Genomic DNA, 15,941 nt, shown 5'->3' with positions numbered 1-15,941 from the left:
CCGAGAACTCTCCTATGCTAATACAAACACAATTACAGAGGTTTTTTGAGAAGATTGATAAAAAAATTACATCCATGTCAGTACATGTGATAAATGACTCTCCTGAATGTGTGGGGAATGATGTGGAGAAACAAGCAGGAAATGAAATTGTCATCCAAAAAAGTTATATAACAAGTGGGCATCAGCCCACCCCGTCGCCAGTCTGTACAAATGTGAAGGGGTCTTTAGATCCAGTCTTGTCCTATACAGATAATGTAGAGAAAGTGGGTAGGGCGGTCCAAAGGGAAGAAATACTATTAGAAATTAAACCTATAATAGGATGGTGGGCCGATTATAACTTGATTGATAAACCCAGTCTAAATTGAGCGGCGATAATGAAAATCTTCCATCAGATACCAGCTTTACGTAATTTGGTCTCAAACGACATTGACTGGGTCAAATTACCATTCACATAAAATCAATGAATGATTTGCAAACTACAATCTCCCATAATTGCATCTTTAATTTGGGCTCACTATAGAGACCTAGAGTTTTTGGGTTATAAGATATTTGACTTCCACTCAATGGAGGATGTGTCTGCCTTCATAGACTATCAAGATGTAGAGAAAAAATTAAATCAAAAAAATGAGCCAAGGGATACTCAACTGTCTATGTTACATGAAAAAGTAAGCCCACAGGCTGAAGCTGTTGATCAAATAATAAAAAGCCTTGCATGGTTAGAGCCCCTAATGAAATCGATGATTAAAGAAAATCCTGTGGTTGACAACTCATAAAAAATGTATTTATTATAAAATCTTTGAACTGTAGTGGTTATAAGAACTTAATGACTTGGTCAAGGACTAATTTATGTCTAAACAGGCCTGCGATTATTATTCTGCAGGAAACTATGGCCATTGCTGATATGCCCGTTGAAGGTTTTTCTTGCTTCTTTAGCCACGCACAAAAGGGACTCCTGGGGCGGCCAAGAGGGGGCCTTGCAATTCTAGTCTCATTGGTTTTTGATGTGCTTATAAAGAATTTGTATGTTTCTGAAGAAATCTTGGCCATTGTCATATTGTCTCATAACTCCCAGAATACTCCGCTAGTAGTCTTATCTCTGTACTGGAACCCGATGAGGTCTACAGTTGATGGAATATTAGAAAAATTGAATGCTCTGTTAGAGGTGATTATGAATGAAATGCCGAACGCTGAAATTATTCTGGGTGGGGATTTTAACTCTTCCTTGTTGTACTGCCATGTTGAGTATGGACACTCAAATAATCAACTTGCTTTATCATCTCATGAAAGAGGTCAATTGTGGGGTAATTTTTTTGATGACTGGAACATGCAAGTTATTCCGTTTGCAACAGATGGTCCTCAAACGACCTGGAAAAGAGGCCGCTACAAGTCTTCTATTGATTACATTGTTGTATCGACCTCTTAAGTCACGTCTCATGTGCATTCCACAATTGAAGAATCATCTCTCAGTGATCACTCTTGCTTGAGCTGTGCGTTAGCATGTACCTTAGATGAACACAAATTGTATGGTCCATTAAAATTGCCTTTAATTGACAGAAATATGTTTTCCATAAAATGGAATTTAAACACGTGTCGCAAGTTGAACAGTCTTGTGAATCGTGACCTGCTTACATTTGATCCGAAAATGCTGTCAATGGCAGAATGTAGGTGGTTGGATTTATGGAATGGGAAAATGATTTGTAAACACCTGAATGATATATCCCCCACTTACAAACCTGCGCGGCTTGTGAAAGGAGGTGGTATATTTGACTTGGCGATTGCAAAGAGAAAAACACAAAAAAATCAAGAAATAAGGGTCTTGAAAAGGGCATATAATCTCTCGTCTGCCCAAGTAAACGACAGAAAAAAGGAAATTATGGCAAAATACAAAAATGATATTAGATCCTTAAAATTCATTATACATATGAAAAAGAATCAACAATTGACTAACATGATGCTTGGTCGAAAAACCAGAGAGATTTGGGGAATATTAAGAGACCCATTGAATAGAAGCCAGGTTCAGAAATCCTCTACAGTAAGTGGGGAAGATTGGGTTGTATTCTTCCGGAACAAATATGAGATGCCTGAAAAATATAAGTCGATTAAATATGAGGTATGCTTAGCAGATTTACCTAGCAGTTGTCCATGGGAGGTGGAGGCAATTGAGTTGGTAATAACGAATCTTAAGCAGTCAAAAGCAGCTGGCCCAGACGGAATTCCACCGTGTGTATTGAAAGGTGATCCAAAATTCTGGGCCTCTTATTTACATCGCTGCTTTGAGCTTATATTTAAAACAAAAAACTTGCCCCCCTCTTGGACCTCTGCCTTAGTTATCCCCTTACACAAAAAAGGAGACACAGCTGATCCTGCCAACTCTAGACCTATCGCTCTGATCGATATCTCGGCAAAAGTGTGTGCTGCATTAATTCTAAAAGAACTAAATTCCTTTATAACTGTTTCTCAGACCTTTTCTCGTTATCAAGTTGGTTTCAGAAAAGGGCTAGGGACACAATTAAATGCAACTATTCTTGCACACTTATTAAAGAGCGTAAGGCAGGATCAAAAAGGTCCAATATATATGGCATTTGTCGATTTATCATCTGCATTCGACTGCGTCATTAGAGAAATCTTATGGGTGAAGATGAAATTGTTTCAGATTCCAAATCACATAATAGCAATGATTGTTATGCTTTACTCTAACACCAGCTATAGGGTGAGAATCGATTGTTTTGGTCGTTTGACTGATCATATATGAACCTTCATTGGGGTCAAACAAGGGTGTAATCTAGCGGCAACCCTATTTAATTTATACCTTGCTGACATAGATGAGCTCTGGAGTCAGATGGTTTCCTTTCCAGTGAAATTGGGTGATCTATGCATAAATTGGATGGCATTTGCCGATGATATAATTCTTCTAGATCGCACCCCCTTTGGGTTACAACATAAACTACAACGGTTTTGTAACTTCTGTGAAACCCAGAATTTGTCAGTAAATCCAAGCAAATCAAAGATACTTATCTTTAGTAACAAAAGAAAGGCGGTATCATTTAAATGGTCCATAAACAGTAATGAGATTCCTCGGGTGCCAGGACTCATTTATCTGGGATATAATCTGTCAAACGCTGACTCAATATCTAAATGGCAGGCGGCAATCTCAATAAAAGCAATGCCATTGATTGGTCAGATGAAGATTATTCACAGTAAGTTATGCAAATTTTCGCTTATTCCACTTATTGAGTTTTATCTACTTAAAGTTGAATCAATCATCTTATATGGGTTAGACCTATGCTTACTTTCAATTGGGCCGATACTAAATGCACTGCAGGGGTTGATCTGGAAGAAGGTGCTACATTTGCCCCTTTCTATGCCTAATTCAATCATCATTCATGAGCTAGGACTCAATTCTCTGGCATCTAAACTCTTGTGGCGGAGACTTACTAATTTTGGAAAAATGTTAGATCCTGTTAAAAACTCACTATATGAAGATCTAGAATCCATGGTGATGAAAGGTATTCCTATATCCTTGCAGAAGGCAAATGCCAAATTACTTAATGCCCTGTCTATGATTGCACAGAACCTATCAGATTTGGTCCAATATCCTCAGATTGTAAAAAAAAAACTTTACATGTGTGATTGGGCTAACACTGCTGATAAGATTGGACAATACAGCAATCATACGGAATATGCGAAATTCCGCCACAAACAGCAACCTCTTCTTTTATATCTTACACAAGTACCCAGTAAATGGGTGAGAATTTCTTTTATGTGATTTAGATTTAACCTTGTATTGACTAAAGATCGCATGAAAAATTGGAAGAAAAACATTGACCAAATAGACATGAATTGCAGATTATGCATGACAGGTGCTCAGGAAACCCTGAAACATCTTGTATTATATTGTAAAGCCTTGGAATCAGAGAGGGTGAAACTTCTTGGAAAATATATATTTTCAGCTACTTCCGTTGCCTATGAATCCTTGTGGGTTCAATGTATGTGGGGATTTAGGTTGCCGGTTGTACTTGCTCTGGTACGTCTGCTTCAAATTATAGAAAAAAGATTAGGCACGGTAAATGTTGACTGAAAAAGAAGAAATGAAAATATGGTTGTAAAGATATCTAGTTATAGCCTCTAGTTTGAAAAGGGAATATAATGTTCCTCTTAATCACTATCATAACTTTTAATATCAAATGCGTGATAACAATTTATTTGGAAGCCTAAACTTGAATTGTGAAAATTTAATTTTCTTTTATATTGGACATGTCTGTCTGATTCTTTTATTGATTTTTATATCACATATGTGTTGTTTTAGTATTGTATCGTTTGAAAAAGATGTTTTGTAAAGCTTGAAGTGTTTTGATTTATTGTATTGTTTAAATTATATGTTGTAAAGATGTTCCATCAAACACAACAATAATAAAAAAATAAATAAAAAAAAAGGTCCTGTGTAAGCTGGTCAGCCCACTGGTTGACCCAGGGACACTTCCGAGAAAGCTTACTTGCAGGTTTTGATAAAGGTGCCGAGAATCGTAGGTCGCACTATTCCAATGGGTCAAAGCATCTTTGCAGACCTTCTAGGACGACCAGATGCAGAGGGGTCACACGGGACGACAGCGGGCTCACGGTGCCAAACCTTCCAGCAGGTCACCAGTGGTTCCACGACTCAGCTTTGTAGGTGCAGGATATTTGGATCCTATCCTTTGTTCAGTGAGAACTCAGAAGACCAACCTGGTAATGGTGTTTCCAGCCTCCTCTTATCCAAAGTTCCCTTCGAGCCAAAACGGAGAGGATCCAATGGGAGATCTGCTCACAAACACACACTCCATACGTGGACCAATTACAGACCATGGTGGTCTCAGGCATTCAGGACACTCCAGACTCTCTGGCACCCAGGATGTGTATTGAGACCAGATATCCCAGCCCACATCATGGAGGCGCACACACAAGGCATGCAGAAGCCCACAAAATCATTGGGATTCGTGGGAAAATGCATGACCAAATAAGGACTGGCCCGGGTTGACTCGACCTTGGGAAGGTGAAGGGTCAAGATGGCCAAAGGACAGGACAGGACAAAGAACCTCGTGGCATGGCCATTTTAGAGCCAGGCCACCTATTTCTGCTAAACGCGGTTAATGCGGTTAACATGGCAGGAAAGGGTAAAAAATCATGCGAAACGATAGCTGCCACCAGTCCTCTCCGTGACACATCTGGGCAGTTCATAAAAAGTCCAGCGAGAGTATCTAGGGCCTTTGGAAATGACTATAGACCCAAGTGTGCTGTATGGTGAGATACATTGCACATTTGTTACATGTTGCACAAATGTTACAACATGAGAAAAGGACTAAGGGAAACAAAGTCTCCCAGTACTGACTGTCTTAAGCTCATGTCAGGTTCCCCATAAAAAGTGAGCGAAAGCCCAGAGGAGTACAGCTGAAGGATGTGCTTCTCTGGCAAAGTCAGTCAATGGTGTCTAAACAGCAGCAAAATGTTGAGGGGTTGACACATAGAGGGAACATTACATACACATGTGAAATCTTTCCTAACGCCATGTATCTGTTAGCTGGATAGGTTGATAGGCAGGCTATACCAGGTAGACCATTGTTCAACATTGGATGCAGGCCCTGCTGCAGAAGCAACCGCTACCTCAGCTCTGGAAGAAGATGGGTCAGAGCTATGAATCAGAACATGACCTGAAGATGGCAGTGCACTGCATTCAGAGGGAAGCCTGACCTTCTGGCAGTTCGGCAACTCTGGTAAACCATCATTCCTGCAACAATTGGCTGCTGCAAAAGGTGCTGTAGTAACACCTATGCTTGCACGAAATGCACTATTTCCTGCATAGTCTGAATGTCTCTATTCTGTCTCCTGAACATTGCCTTATGTTATTGTCTGTACGTAGAAGGTTTTTGTCTCACCCACATTGGCAGGGATAAGGGTCTTCTCCCGTTCTGTTGTAGAGTCACTGGGCCCTTATGTGATCACCCTAAGGATTCTGTCTCTAGAAGTCTCTGCATTTTCCTCCTCTTCAAAGAACCGTGGCCCATCTTTGTTGGTCAGGAGGAATGTCCCCCCTACACAATAAATTAGAAGGAATGTTGTCTGTCATCTCGGTCCTGCACAGTCTGACTGGTCAGAAGGGCTTTGACCTGTTTTCTCAGCTCTGTGCATCCTGGTGCGATAAAGGGAGTACTTTCTCGTTGTTCAACTCGATACAATGCTGCCCCATGCAAAGTGCCATTTTGGCACAACACAGGAACTACAATTCTGCAGATTTTATGTTTATAGGGCCAAAATGGTGTCCCCCTAAAGGTCCTTTGAAAGGTGGTCCCTAAACCAGTCACCTAGAATGGGGCTAGTGTAGCACCGACCTGGCCTCATACCCCTTAATTTGACTGGGGTACATACATTATTCCAAGCCAGTCGGACCACCAGAGATTGTAGTATTCCAGAAAAACCAGGGCCTAGACCTCCGAAGGAAGGACTTTAGGGGTTGGAGCATAACAGGGTGAAGGTAGGAGAAACAAGACAAAGCAATGGCTTGGAACCGCCCACTGCCAGATACAGCCCGAGTTGCCCAGGACCCCAAATTCAAAGATTTCCCAGAAATGTTCATCAACCAGTATAGGTCACATTCTAAATGTGTGAATCGCAAGCCAATCCGGGGTCTGCTCAGAGGAATAAAACTGTTGTGGCAATGGGCGGAGAGGGCAGTCCATCCCCATGTTTCCATTTTTTTTTAAAACACCCTCCTCACCCTGACTAATGATATAGTTCCTTTATTTCAGGTAATGGACTGTGTGTAACCGCACCCCTGCAGCTCGCTCTTGGGGACGCATTGGGTACAGTTACTCAGCAAGGATCATTAGAGAATTCACTGGGAAGTCTGCCAATAAGAAAAGGGTGTGGGGAGTTGCTAAAATTATGTTGTGAGGTTAGCCATAGTGCCGTCAGAAGTCTGCGTTGTGTTTGCCATTTCAAATTGTACATCAATATTGTGCTGAAACACTTTATTTCACAAAGATCAAGGGTGTTGCTTTTCTATTGGACTGGGCAAGGATAAAAGGAAGTGTTCTGATAGCGATAACATATTTCCCATATTGACAACTGTCACTGCTATGACTGCAGCAGAAACAATGTTAATTTCCACCCCTGTTGCCACCAATCACCAGACTTGCTTCAGCAGAACACCCCCGAAGAGGCAACAGAATGAGGCTGGAACTCGTTTCTTTGCATTGGTATTCTTTGTTATTCACTCTCGGACTAAATCATGCTATACCAGGTTGAGTTGTGCCAAGGTGCGCAAACTCAGTGCTCAAAACAATAATCAATTCCCTGATGCCTCCGTTGCCAACCATCGCACCACTCAGGTTCATATCAGAACATGATACAATTTGGTGGAATATGCACCAAGGACTGTCAATGATACAATGAGGTGGTGTGAGGAATTTGATCATCCACACGGGCAGTGTGAACTCACTTGGGCTATTTTAATATTTTTTATAAGAAATTGAATGTTGGTAGATAAACCTCCGGTAAATGTGTGGGGCTAAACCGCACACATTTCCCAATGCTCACCGCACAATAAACAAAGAGTCGAATGTACTCTGGGGGACACAGCCTACCGTTCAGCTGGAATGTGACAGCCACAGGTACAAGAAAGCATCTCAACAAGGCGAAAGGCAATACCTTCCTCCGGCCATGGCCAGCCTGATTAAAATATCAAAGGCTGCATGGATCCGCCCTGCCTATTAAGTTTTGTGTGGTAGCAGTGCATACTGACAGTTAATTGAAGCAGCCCTGCGAAAGGGCCTGTTCACAGGACTAACAAAGGGCAGGAAGCCCTAACACCTTTTTGAAATGCAATGCATCAGCTTGACACTATCTCCCACCCCTCTGTATGAAGGGCAGGGAATGTCATGTCTGGAAGAACTGTTTACAGTAGGCAACCCCTGCAATGCGACCCCCTTTCATAGGGAAGAAGTATGTGATTTGAGGATGACAGAAAGTCTGTTCTTTCCACAAACTTCATAGGTGACCTGCGCTTTGATCAGGAGCCACAGAGAGCTCAATTAACCAGAGAGACACTTTGATCCACAACAGACAGGAAGATGGGTGGGACTTAGTAGTACATGTTGTCACCCCTTACCTTTCCTGTTGCAAAGCACTCTGGTTATGACCTCACACATAACAGAAGATTGTTGGTGGGGCCCAGGAATGGTTCATTAAGGTAGGCTTAGCCTGCACCAATCACTGGGGCCCATTTGGCTTTAAAAGAGGGCTGAGCCGCCCACTTAGCAGATCATCCAATGACTTCAAAAGAAGTAAGAAGAAGGACTCATTTGGAACCTGGCTGAATGTGCAGTCTGCCTTACATCTTCCTCAGGTGAAGAATGGCCAGGATTTCCAAGAGGGAAGCAAGATCCCTCCCCTAAACATCTCACAAGGAACAGAGGGAGATACCAGACTCTGAGGACCTGTCCATCAGCTCCAGAACTGGTACCCAGCCAGCACACAGCATGCCCTGCTAGGTTCTGCTAAAAAGCTTCCTAGGTGGGAAGTGTCAGAGAGCTTCTTTAAAAAGCACAAGGCCATTGCCTGCAAACACTCTCCTCTGATTTGGCCCGTCCGCCTTAAAGGACGACACAAGCCCTGCAAAGAAGCTCGGAGAAGTGCCACAACAAGCATCAACCAGCATCCATCTTTTACAGACATTTTCGAGGCAGTCGAGCCCTCTAACCAGACCAACTACACCAGTGACTGTTGACACCCTGCAGTCACAAAAAACGTCTGAGACGCCTCAACCACGTTCCAGATCCACCAACCAGCACAGATACAACGATTCAACCCGGAGCCGCAATGCAGGCCAGCCTGCAGCCTGCAGTCCTCTGTCCACCCAGCCTTGCTTGCCAAACTGCCTGCCACCTGATACCCACATCTGTCTCCTTTCTTGAACTCTATTGCAGGAGCTGCAAAGCATCCTGGAACAGACTTGACGCTGTCGAGCATCAATATCATCTCAAGCACCAGGTATATTGTGGTTCTGTCCCCCTGGTCCTTCTCCGAAGGCCCCTAGTGATATTTACAATCCCTTGCTCCCTTGGTGCTGAAAACAAATAACCTTGAACAGTTAAGACTGATGCTTTACCGACTACCCTCCTGTCAGTACCCAGAGTGCATCCCTTTCCTTTGTGAAACTGTCCTCTGTGTTCCTTTACAAGGTGGGCAGTCATTTGTAGTGCGCTAGAACTGTCTGTTGCAATAATAATAACGTAGATATGTGTATACAACCTTGAATGGACAGTCCCTTTTTTCAATGGTTAATAATTGTATTTTCGCTGTGTTGAACTAACCAACGATTCACAACCTTGCGGAGATAAGCCTACCTTTCCGTCCATGTAAACAAACTTGGAAAAGGAGGTTTATAATTTACTTGCATTTCCAATCTGTTCAGAACCCTTCTGGTGGACTAGAGTTTTGGGGCTGATTGATGGTTTAGAAACCGATATTTATCCCTGGACCACTAGTGCCCCAGAAATTGATTGGTCACGTTGGTGACAAGCGGTCGGATCAGTTGGAGCCTTGCTCACAGCTTAGTCGGCCAACGATAAAAGTACTGTTGCAAGCGATGTTTAGTCACTGCTGGTGTTAGTAATAGTCTTGGATCTTGACATGGAGACTGTAAAAGACAGGACCAAGGATGTCCAGTGTATCTTAGGTCAAGAGAGGGGACTTCTCCACTGCAGTAAGTTTAATAAACCTGAGTTGCTGACCAGCCTCCAAGCTTGGGTAGAAGCAAGGGCGTTTGGGGAGAAGACTCCAGGGGACGGCTAGGCCCTGTGTACCCGAATGGGTAAGACCTTCCGGAGGGGCAAAATGATGAGGACGATCACATGAGCAGTGTTTCTCACCAATCATCCTGCCGGGGAGCAAGTGCGGTTCCTCAACACTCGAGAGAATCAGTGAGGGCTGGGCCAGTGCAGCGTCCTGCAGGTCCCAGTAAATGTCTGGCTGTTAATGAGGCAGCGGCTAGAAAGTCCTGCTTGAGGAGAGGAGACTAGCGCTAGAGGAACAGAAACAGCGGGACAAGGACCCCATAGAGCTGCAAAAGCTGGAAATTGAACAGAAGAAGGAGGCCAACAGATCCACCTGAAAGCAGCAGTAGTGACTGAAACCAGAGTCCCTGGGATAAGCCCCGAAGGCACATCCCCAAAGACTAAGTGCAGCCTTATGAAGTGGGGAAGGGTATTTTTGACTGGTTTGAGGTGCTCGAGCTGCCTTTACAGCTACAGGGGGCGGATGAGGTGCTGTGGGTTGCAGCCCTATGAGTCGCTTACCGACACCAAGGACTGATGCAATTCTTCAGAAAGGCACATTTATGAAAGCTTGAAAGCAGCCCTCCTCAGGAACTTCTGTAAAACCCCAGAACAGTATCTCAAGAGCTTCTGAGTGCTCGGAAAGAAAGTGTGCAGACATTTGAAGCGTTCACACATGTTGAAATATCTGAGCGGGTGGGTGACTGGTACTAAAGTTGACACATTTAAAGGGATATACAATTTGATTGTGTGTGAGCATGTATTGAAAAGTTGTGAGGTTGACCTACACCAGCATCTTGTGGACAAGACTATCACAGACCCTAGGAAGCTTGCAATGGCTGCCGACAGGTTTGTGAGTACTCGAGCCCATAAAAAGGCTCAGGCGAGAACACCCAAACCGGAAAAGAAATCGGCGGACAAAAAAGTAAACAAGGATTAGAAGTACAATGGTCCAACCCAATACTATTCGAAGTCAGGTCCCCAAAAGAATGAAGGGAAATCACCAAAACTCTAGTTCAGCCATGCACACGAAAAAGAAGAGTGCAGCCACCTCTAACAGTGGGACAGCTTGCGTTCTCACCGCCCAAAGGTTGTTTCCGTTGTAAGGAGCTGGGCCAAAGGTAAGGAGATCCAGCTTGCAAGGGCTTACCCAAGCAAGCCATAGTGAATGTTGGACTCATGGAAGAGGGCATCATTAGTGTGGGCCTCTTAGCAGAGGACTTCCCACTAGACCAGGGAGTGGCTGAATGTGGATTGGTTACACTGAGTGGGAATGGTACCGGGTCTCCAGTAGAGACCCCAGTTCCCAATAATACTCAACTCTATCTAGAACATGTGTATATCAATGGACACTCCTGTGGTCTGAGACACCGCGGCTAGCATCACTACTACTACTAGCAGTGGGTACAGCCAGGCCAGTATATTGATGGGCCTGATCTATGCGTTAGTGGGTTTGATATAAAGAGTAAGCACCCATTGGCGACAGTTGAGTTCAGCTGCTGAGGTGAAATGACCCGGCGCTGTGTAGCGGTGAAAGACTCAACCCCTGTCCCATATCTGTTGGATAATTAACTTCCTGATCCCAAAATAGTCACAGTGGCTACCCGGTCTAGGGCCAAAGAGAGTAACAGATTCAACACTCTGAGAGCCTTACGCACCGGAGTGCTTCCAGAGGGCTTGCTGGTAGGACCGGCATGGCCGGTAAGCCCTAGTCCAGTTCCACACACTACTAAGTCACCTACTACTGCGGGAGAGGGGCTAGTATCCACTGAGGACCCGACTTTGGTAGCAGGGGACTCAGTGACATCAGAGTTGCCTGGTGCAGGTGGAGGAACAGGTGGGCGCATATCTGAAGGGCCTGCCCAAGGTGGGTGAGTTCGCATCAGCTGGGGGCCCAGGTCAGATTGACTTCTCCACAGCCCAGATAAAATGTCCCACTCTGGCGGGTCTGCAGAAGCAGGTGGAGGAGCAGGCTAAGGGCGAGGCCCCTGGACTGTTCAAATTGTACTTGGAGGATGGACTGCTGTACAGTGAGATAAAATATCCTGAGGACATGGGCACCAATGGTTGGTGATTCCCCAATGCCACAGAAAGTTCCTTTTGGATTTGGCTCATCAAATTCCTTTAGCGGGTAACGTGGGAGTGACTACAACATCAGAACGGTTATCTGAGCACTTCTACTGGCCACAGTTTGGCGTGAAGGATAAGGAATTTTGCTGGTCCTGCCCGACTTGTCAAGCTTTTGGCAAGTCAGGTTGTGCCACAAAGGCCCCCTTAATTCCACTACCCATGGTTGGGCGGCCTTTTGAGAGAATAGGCATGGATATTTTGGATCCTTTGGATCCTCAAACCAGCTCAGAGAACAGATACATCTTGGTGGTGGTAGACAATGCCACAAGATACCCTGAGGCAGTCCCTCTGAGGAGCATCAATGCCCCTGTGGTTGCAGAGGCTCTGAATGGGATATTCTACCGTGTTGGATTCCCCAAGGAAGTAATTTCTGACAGGTGATCAAACTTCATATCAGAGTATATGAAAGCTATGTAGGAAGAGAGTGAAGTCACCTACCAGTTCCCTACATGCTTCCATCCATAAACCAATGGGCTTGTAGAGTGTTTCAACAAGACCCTGAAAGGCATGATAGGTGGCTTGGGAGAGCACCTGAAGAGAAAATGGGATATTCTACTGCCTTGTCTTCTGTTCGCCTACATGGAGGTGCCACAGAACGGAGTAGGGTTTAGCCCCTTTGAGCTTCTGTTTGGATGACCTGTACGAGGTCCCCTCAGTCTAGTGAAAGAGGGATGGAAAGCCAACCCTCAACCCCCTAAACGAGATCTGGTGGACTATGTATTCGGCCTTCGTTCTAGAATGGCAAAGTACATAGGACAGTCGACAAAGAACCTAGAGGCCAGTCAGGAGCTGATGAAGCCCTGTCATGACCAGAACGCCACAGTGACAGTCTATGCTCCAGGCCAGTGGGTGTGGATTATGGAGCCTGTCAAACTCAGTGCTGTTCAGGACAAGTGGAATAGTCCTTACTGTGTGCTAGAAAAGGTCAGTCAGTGAGGTGAATTATCTCATTGACGTGAAAGGACCTAAATAGATGTGGCGTTTGTTTTTACGTCAACCGGCTAAAAGCCCATTATAGCCGGGATGACTTTGTCATGGCATAAGTGACTGATGGAAAGACTGAGGAGGAGACCCATCCCGTCCCATACCTCTTGCACACTGAAGCCACAGATGGGTCAGTTGAAGATGTCAACTGTGCAACTGACCTGTCAGAATAGCAACTGACAGACTGTTGCCGTTACTTGGACAGTTTGCTGGTCTGTTTTTTCTGATTCCCTGTCACGCAGATTGGTGCACCCATGATGAGGACACTGGAAACAGTAAGCCGGTGAAGAGTAGGATTCACCGGATGTCCGATAAGGTCAGGTACACTATCAAGGAGGACGTTTCCAAGATGCTGTTCATAGGAGTGATAGAGCCATTCCACAGCCCGTGGGCAGCCCAGAGTTACTGGTCCTTAAGAAGACCAGTGGTGGGAAGACCGAAGTTCGCTTTGTGTGGACTAAAGGGGGCTTAATTTAGTCATGAAGACAGATGCTCACCCCATTCCTTGGGCAGATGAGCTCATTGACAAGCTCAACGCTTCCCAGTGCATGAGTACCTTTGACTTCACAGTGGGGTATTGGCAGGTCGTCTTGACAGATGGAGTGAGCGAGAGGTCAGCATTCTCAGCCCCGGAAGGACATTATCAGTTCACTGTGATGTCCTTCGGATTGAAGAATGCCCCTGCCACTTTTCAGGGATGGTTAACCAGGCATTGTCTGGTCAGGAAAACTTCAGAGTCACCTATTTGGACAACACTGCTGTGTTCAGCCTCACCTGGGAGGATCACTTATCCCAACTGAAACAAGAGCTTCAGGCACTACAGAATGCAAGTATGACTATCAAGGCCACAAAGTGCCAAATAGCACAGAGATAGGCCACCTGGTTGGTGGAGGTAAGAAACAACCTCTCAAAGCAAAGGCACAGGCTGTGATGGATTGGGACATCCCCACCACACAGATGCAAGTTATATCCTTTCCAGGTCTCGCCGGGTACTACCAGTCATTCATCAGAGGGTATTGGACCATTGCCATGCCCCTGAATGATTTAACTTCCAAGACGATGCGAACAAAATAACTTGACCCCCACCTGCCAAACCTCCTTTCAGGATTTAAAGGATGGATCATACAGGGCTCCAGTTATGAAAGTGACAGACTATGGTCAGGAGTTCATTATTCAGACAGACGCCTGTGATTTTGGCATTGGAGCAGTGTTACTGCAGATTAACTCTGAAGGGGTGGAGCATCCTGTTGCCTAAATTAGAAGGTGGTTGACAAAAAGGGAAAGGAACTGGGCTGTCATAGAAAAAGAGGCATATGTGATCGTATGGGCAATAAAGAAGCTGAAACCCTACATCTTTGGGTGTCACTTTATGATCCAGACAGACCACCGGCCTCTGCCAATCCAATGATACAATGCGGTGGGAAATATACCAACGACTGTCAATGATACAGTGCGGTGGGGTATGCAAAAGCCAAGGCCTGTCAAATGGCAAAGCCAATTCCCCACATTGTGCCCACGACATCATGTTGACAGATTCGAACAGAGATGAGCTTGCTATCTTTAAAGGGCTGTCAATGATACAATGTGGTGGGGTATGTAGTAAGGACTGTCAATGATACAATGTGGTGGTGCATGCACCAAGGACTGTTAATGATACAATGCGGTGGGGTATGTACCATGGACTGCCAATTATACTATGCGGTGGGGAATGCACCAAGGACTGTCAATGATACAATGAGGTGGAGCATTCACCAAGGACTGATAATGATACAATGTGGTGGGGCATACACCAAGGACTGCCAATGATACAATGCCATGGGGCATGCAGCAACGGCTGCCAATAATACAATGTGGTGGGGTATGTAGTAAGGACTGTCAATGATATAATGAGGTGGAGCATTCACCAAGGACTGATAATGATACAATGTGGTGGGGCATGCACCAAGGACTGTCAATGATACAATGCGGTGGGGCATGCATCAAGGACTGCTAATGATACAATGTGGTGGGGCATGCACCAAGGACTGCCAATGTTACAATGTGGCGGGGCATGCACCAAGGGCTTTCAGTGATACGTGTTGGGGTATGCACCAAGGACTGTCAATGATACAATGAGGTGGAGCATTCACCAAGGACTGATAATGATACAATGTGGTGGGGCATACACCAAGGACTGCCAATGATACAATGCCATGGGGCATGCAGCAACGGCTGCCAATAATACAATGTGGTGGGGTATGTAGTAAGGACTGTCAATGATACAATGTGGTGGTGCATGCACAAAGGACTGTCAATGATACAATCCGGTGGGGCATGCATCAAGGACTGCTAATGATACAATGTGGTGGGGCATGCACCAAGGACTGCCAATGATACAATGTGGCGGGGCATGCACCAAGGGGCTTTCAGTGATACGTGTTGGGGTATGTACCAAGGACTGTCAATGATAAAATGCGTTGGGGTATGTACCAAGGACTGGCCATGATAAAATGCGTTGGGGCACGCACCAAGGTATGTCAGTGATACAATGTGGTGGGGATATACCAAGGACTGTCAACGATATAATGTGGTGGGGATATACCAAGGACTGCCAATGATTCAATGCAGTGGAGTGTGTAGCAAGGGCTGTCAATGATACAATGCAGTGGGGCATGCACCAAGGACTGTTTATGATATAATGCGCAGGGCTCGAATCGAGGGTACACGCAGGGGGACGGAGTCCCCCCACTTTTCTCGCAGGGTGGACTCAGTCCCCACAAGCTAAAATGAGAGACATTGAATTCATGCGTTAATGCGGACCCCGAGGATCAAACCACAGTCATCAGGGTTGTAGGCCGGATACTTTACCACTGCACTATATAACCTGATGAAACTTAACAGACAACTAAATGCTGCAAGTCCCAGGGAAAACATTTGTATTGGTTCTTGGAGTTGAAAACATGCACATCTTTTAACGTTTTCAAAAACACTATTAGAATAAAATATCCTCTCTTGATTTTGTTTGTGTGTTGCTTTTATGAA

At 44.9% G+C, this 15,941-nt stretch overlaps 1 protein-coding gene across 3 annotated transcripts in view; it reads left to right on the top strand.

Moving 5' to 3' along the window:
- Window positions 1-15,941, top strand: part of TMEM268 (transmembrane protein 268) — a 454,643-nt gene that overhangs the window by 282,639 nt on the left and 156,063 nt on the right. The gene's annotated exons all lie outside the window — the stretch shown is intronic.

This window comes from Ambystoma mexicanum, chromosome 8 (genome assembly GCF_040938575.1).
Source record: "Ambystoma mexicanum isolate Mex_15411 chromosome 8, UKY_AmexF1_1, whole genome shotgun sequence".
In the NCBI taxonomy this organism is placed as follows: domain Eukaryota; kingdom Metazoa; phylum Chordata; class Amphibia; order Caudata; family Ambystomatidae; genus Ambystoma; species Ambystoma mexicanum.
The sequence above is the reverse complement of the archived record's forward strand: the minus strand, read 5'-3'. Positions and strand labels throughout refer to the sequence as shown.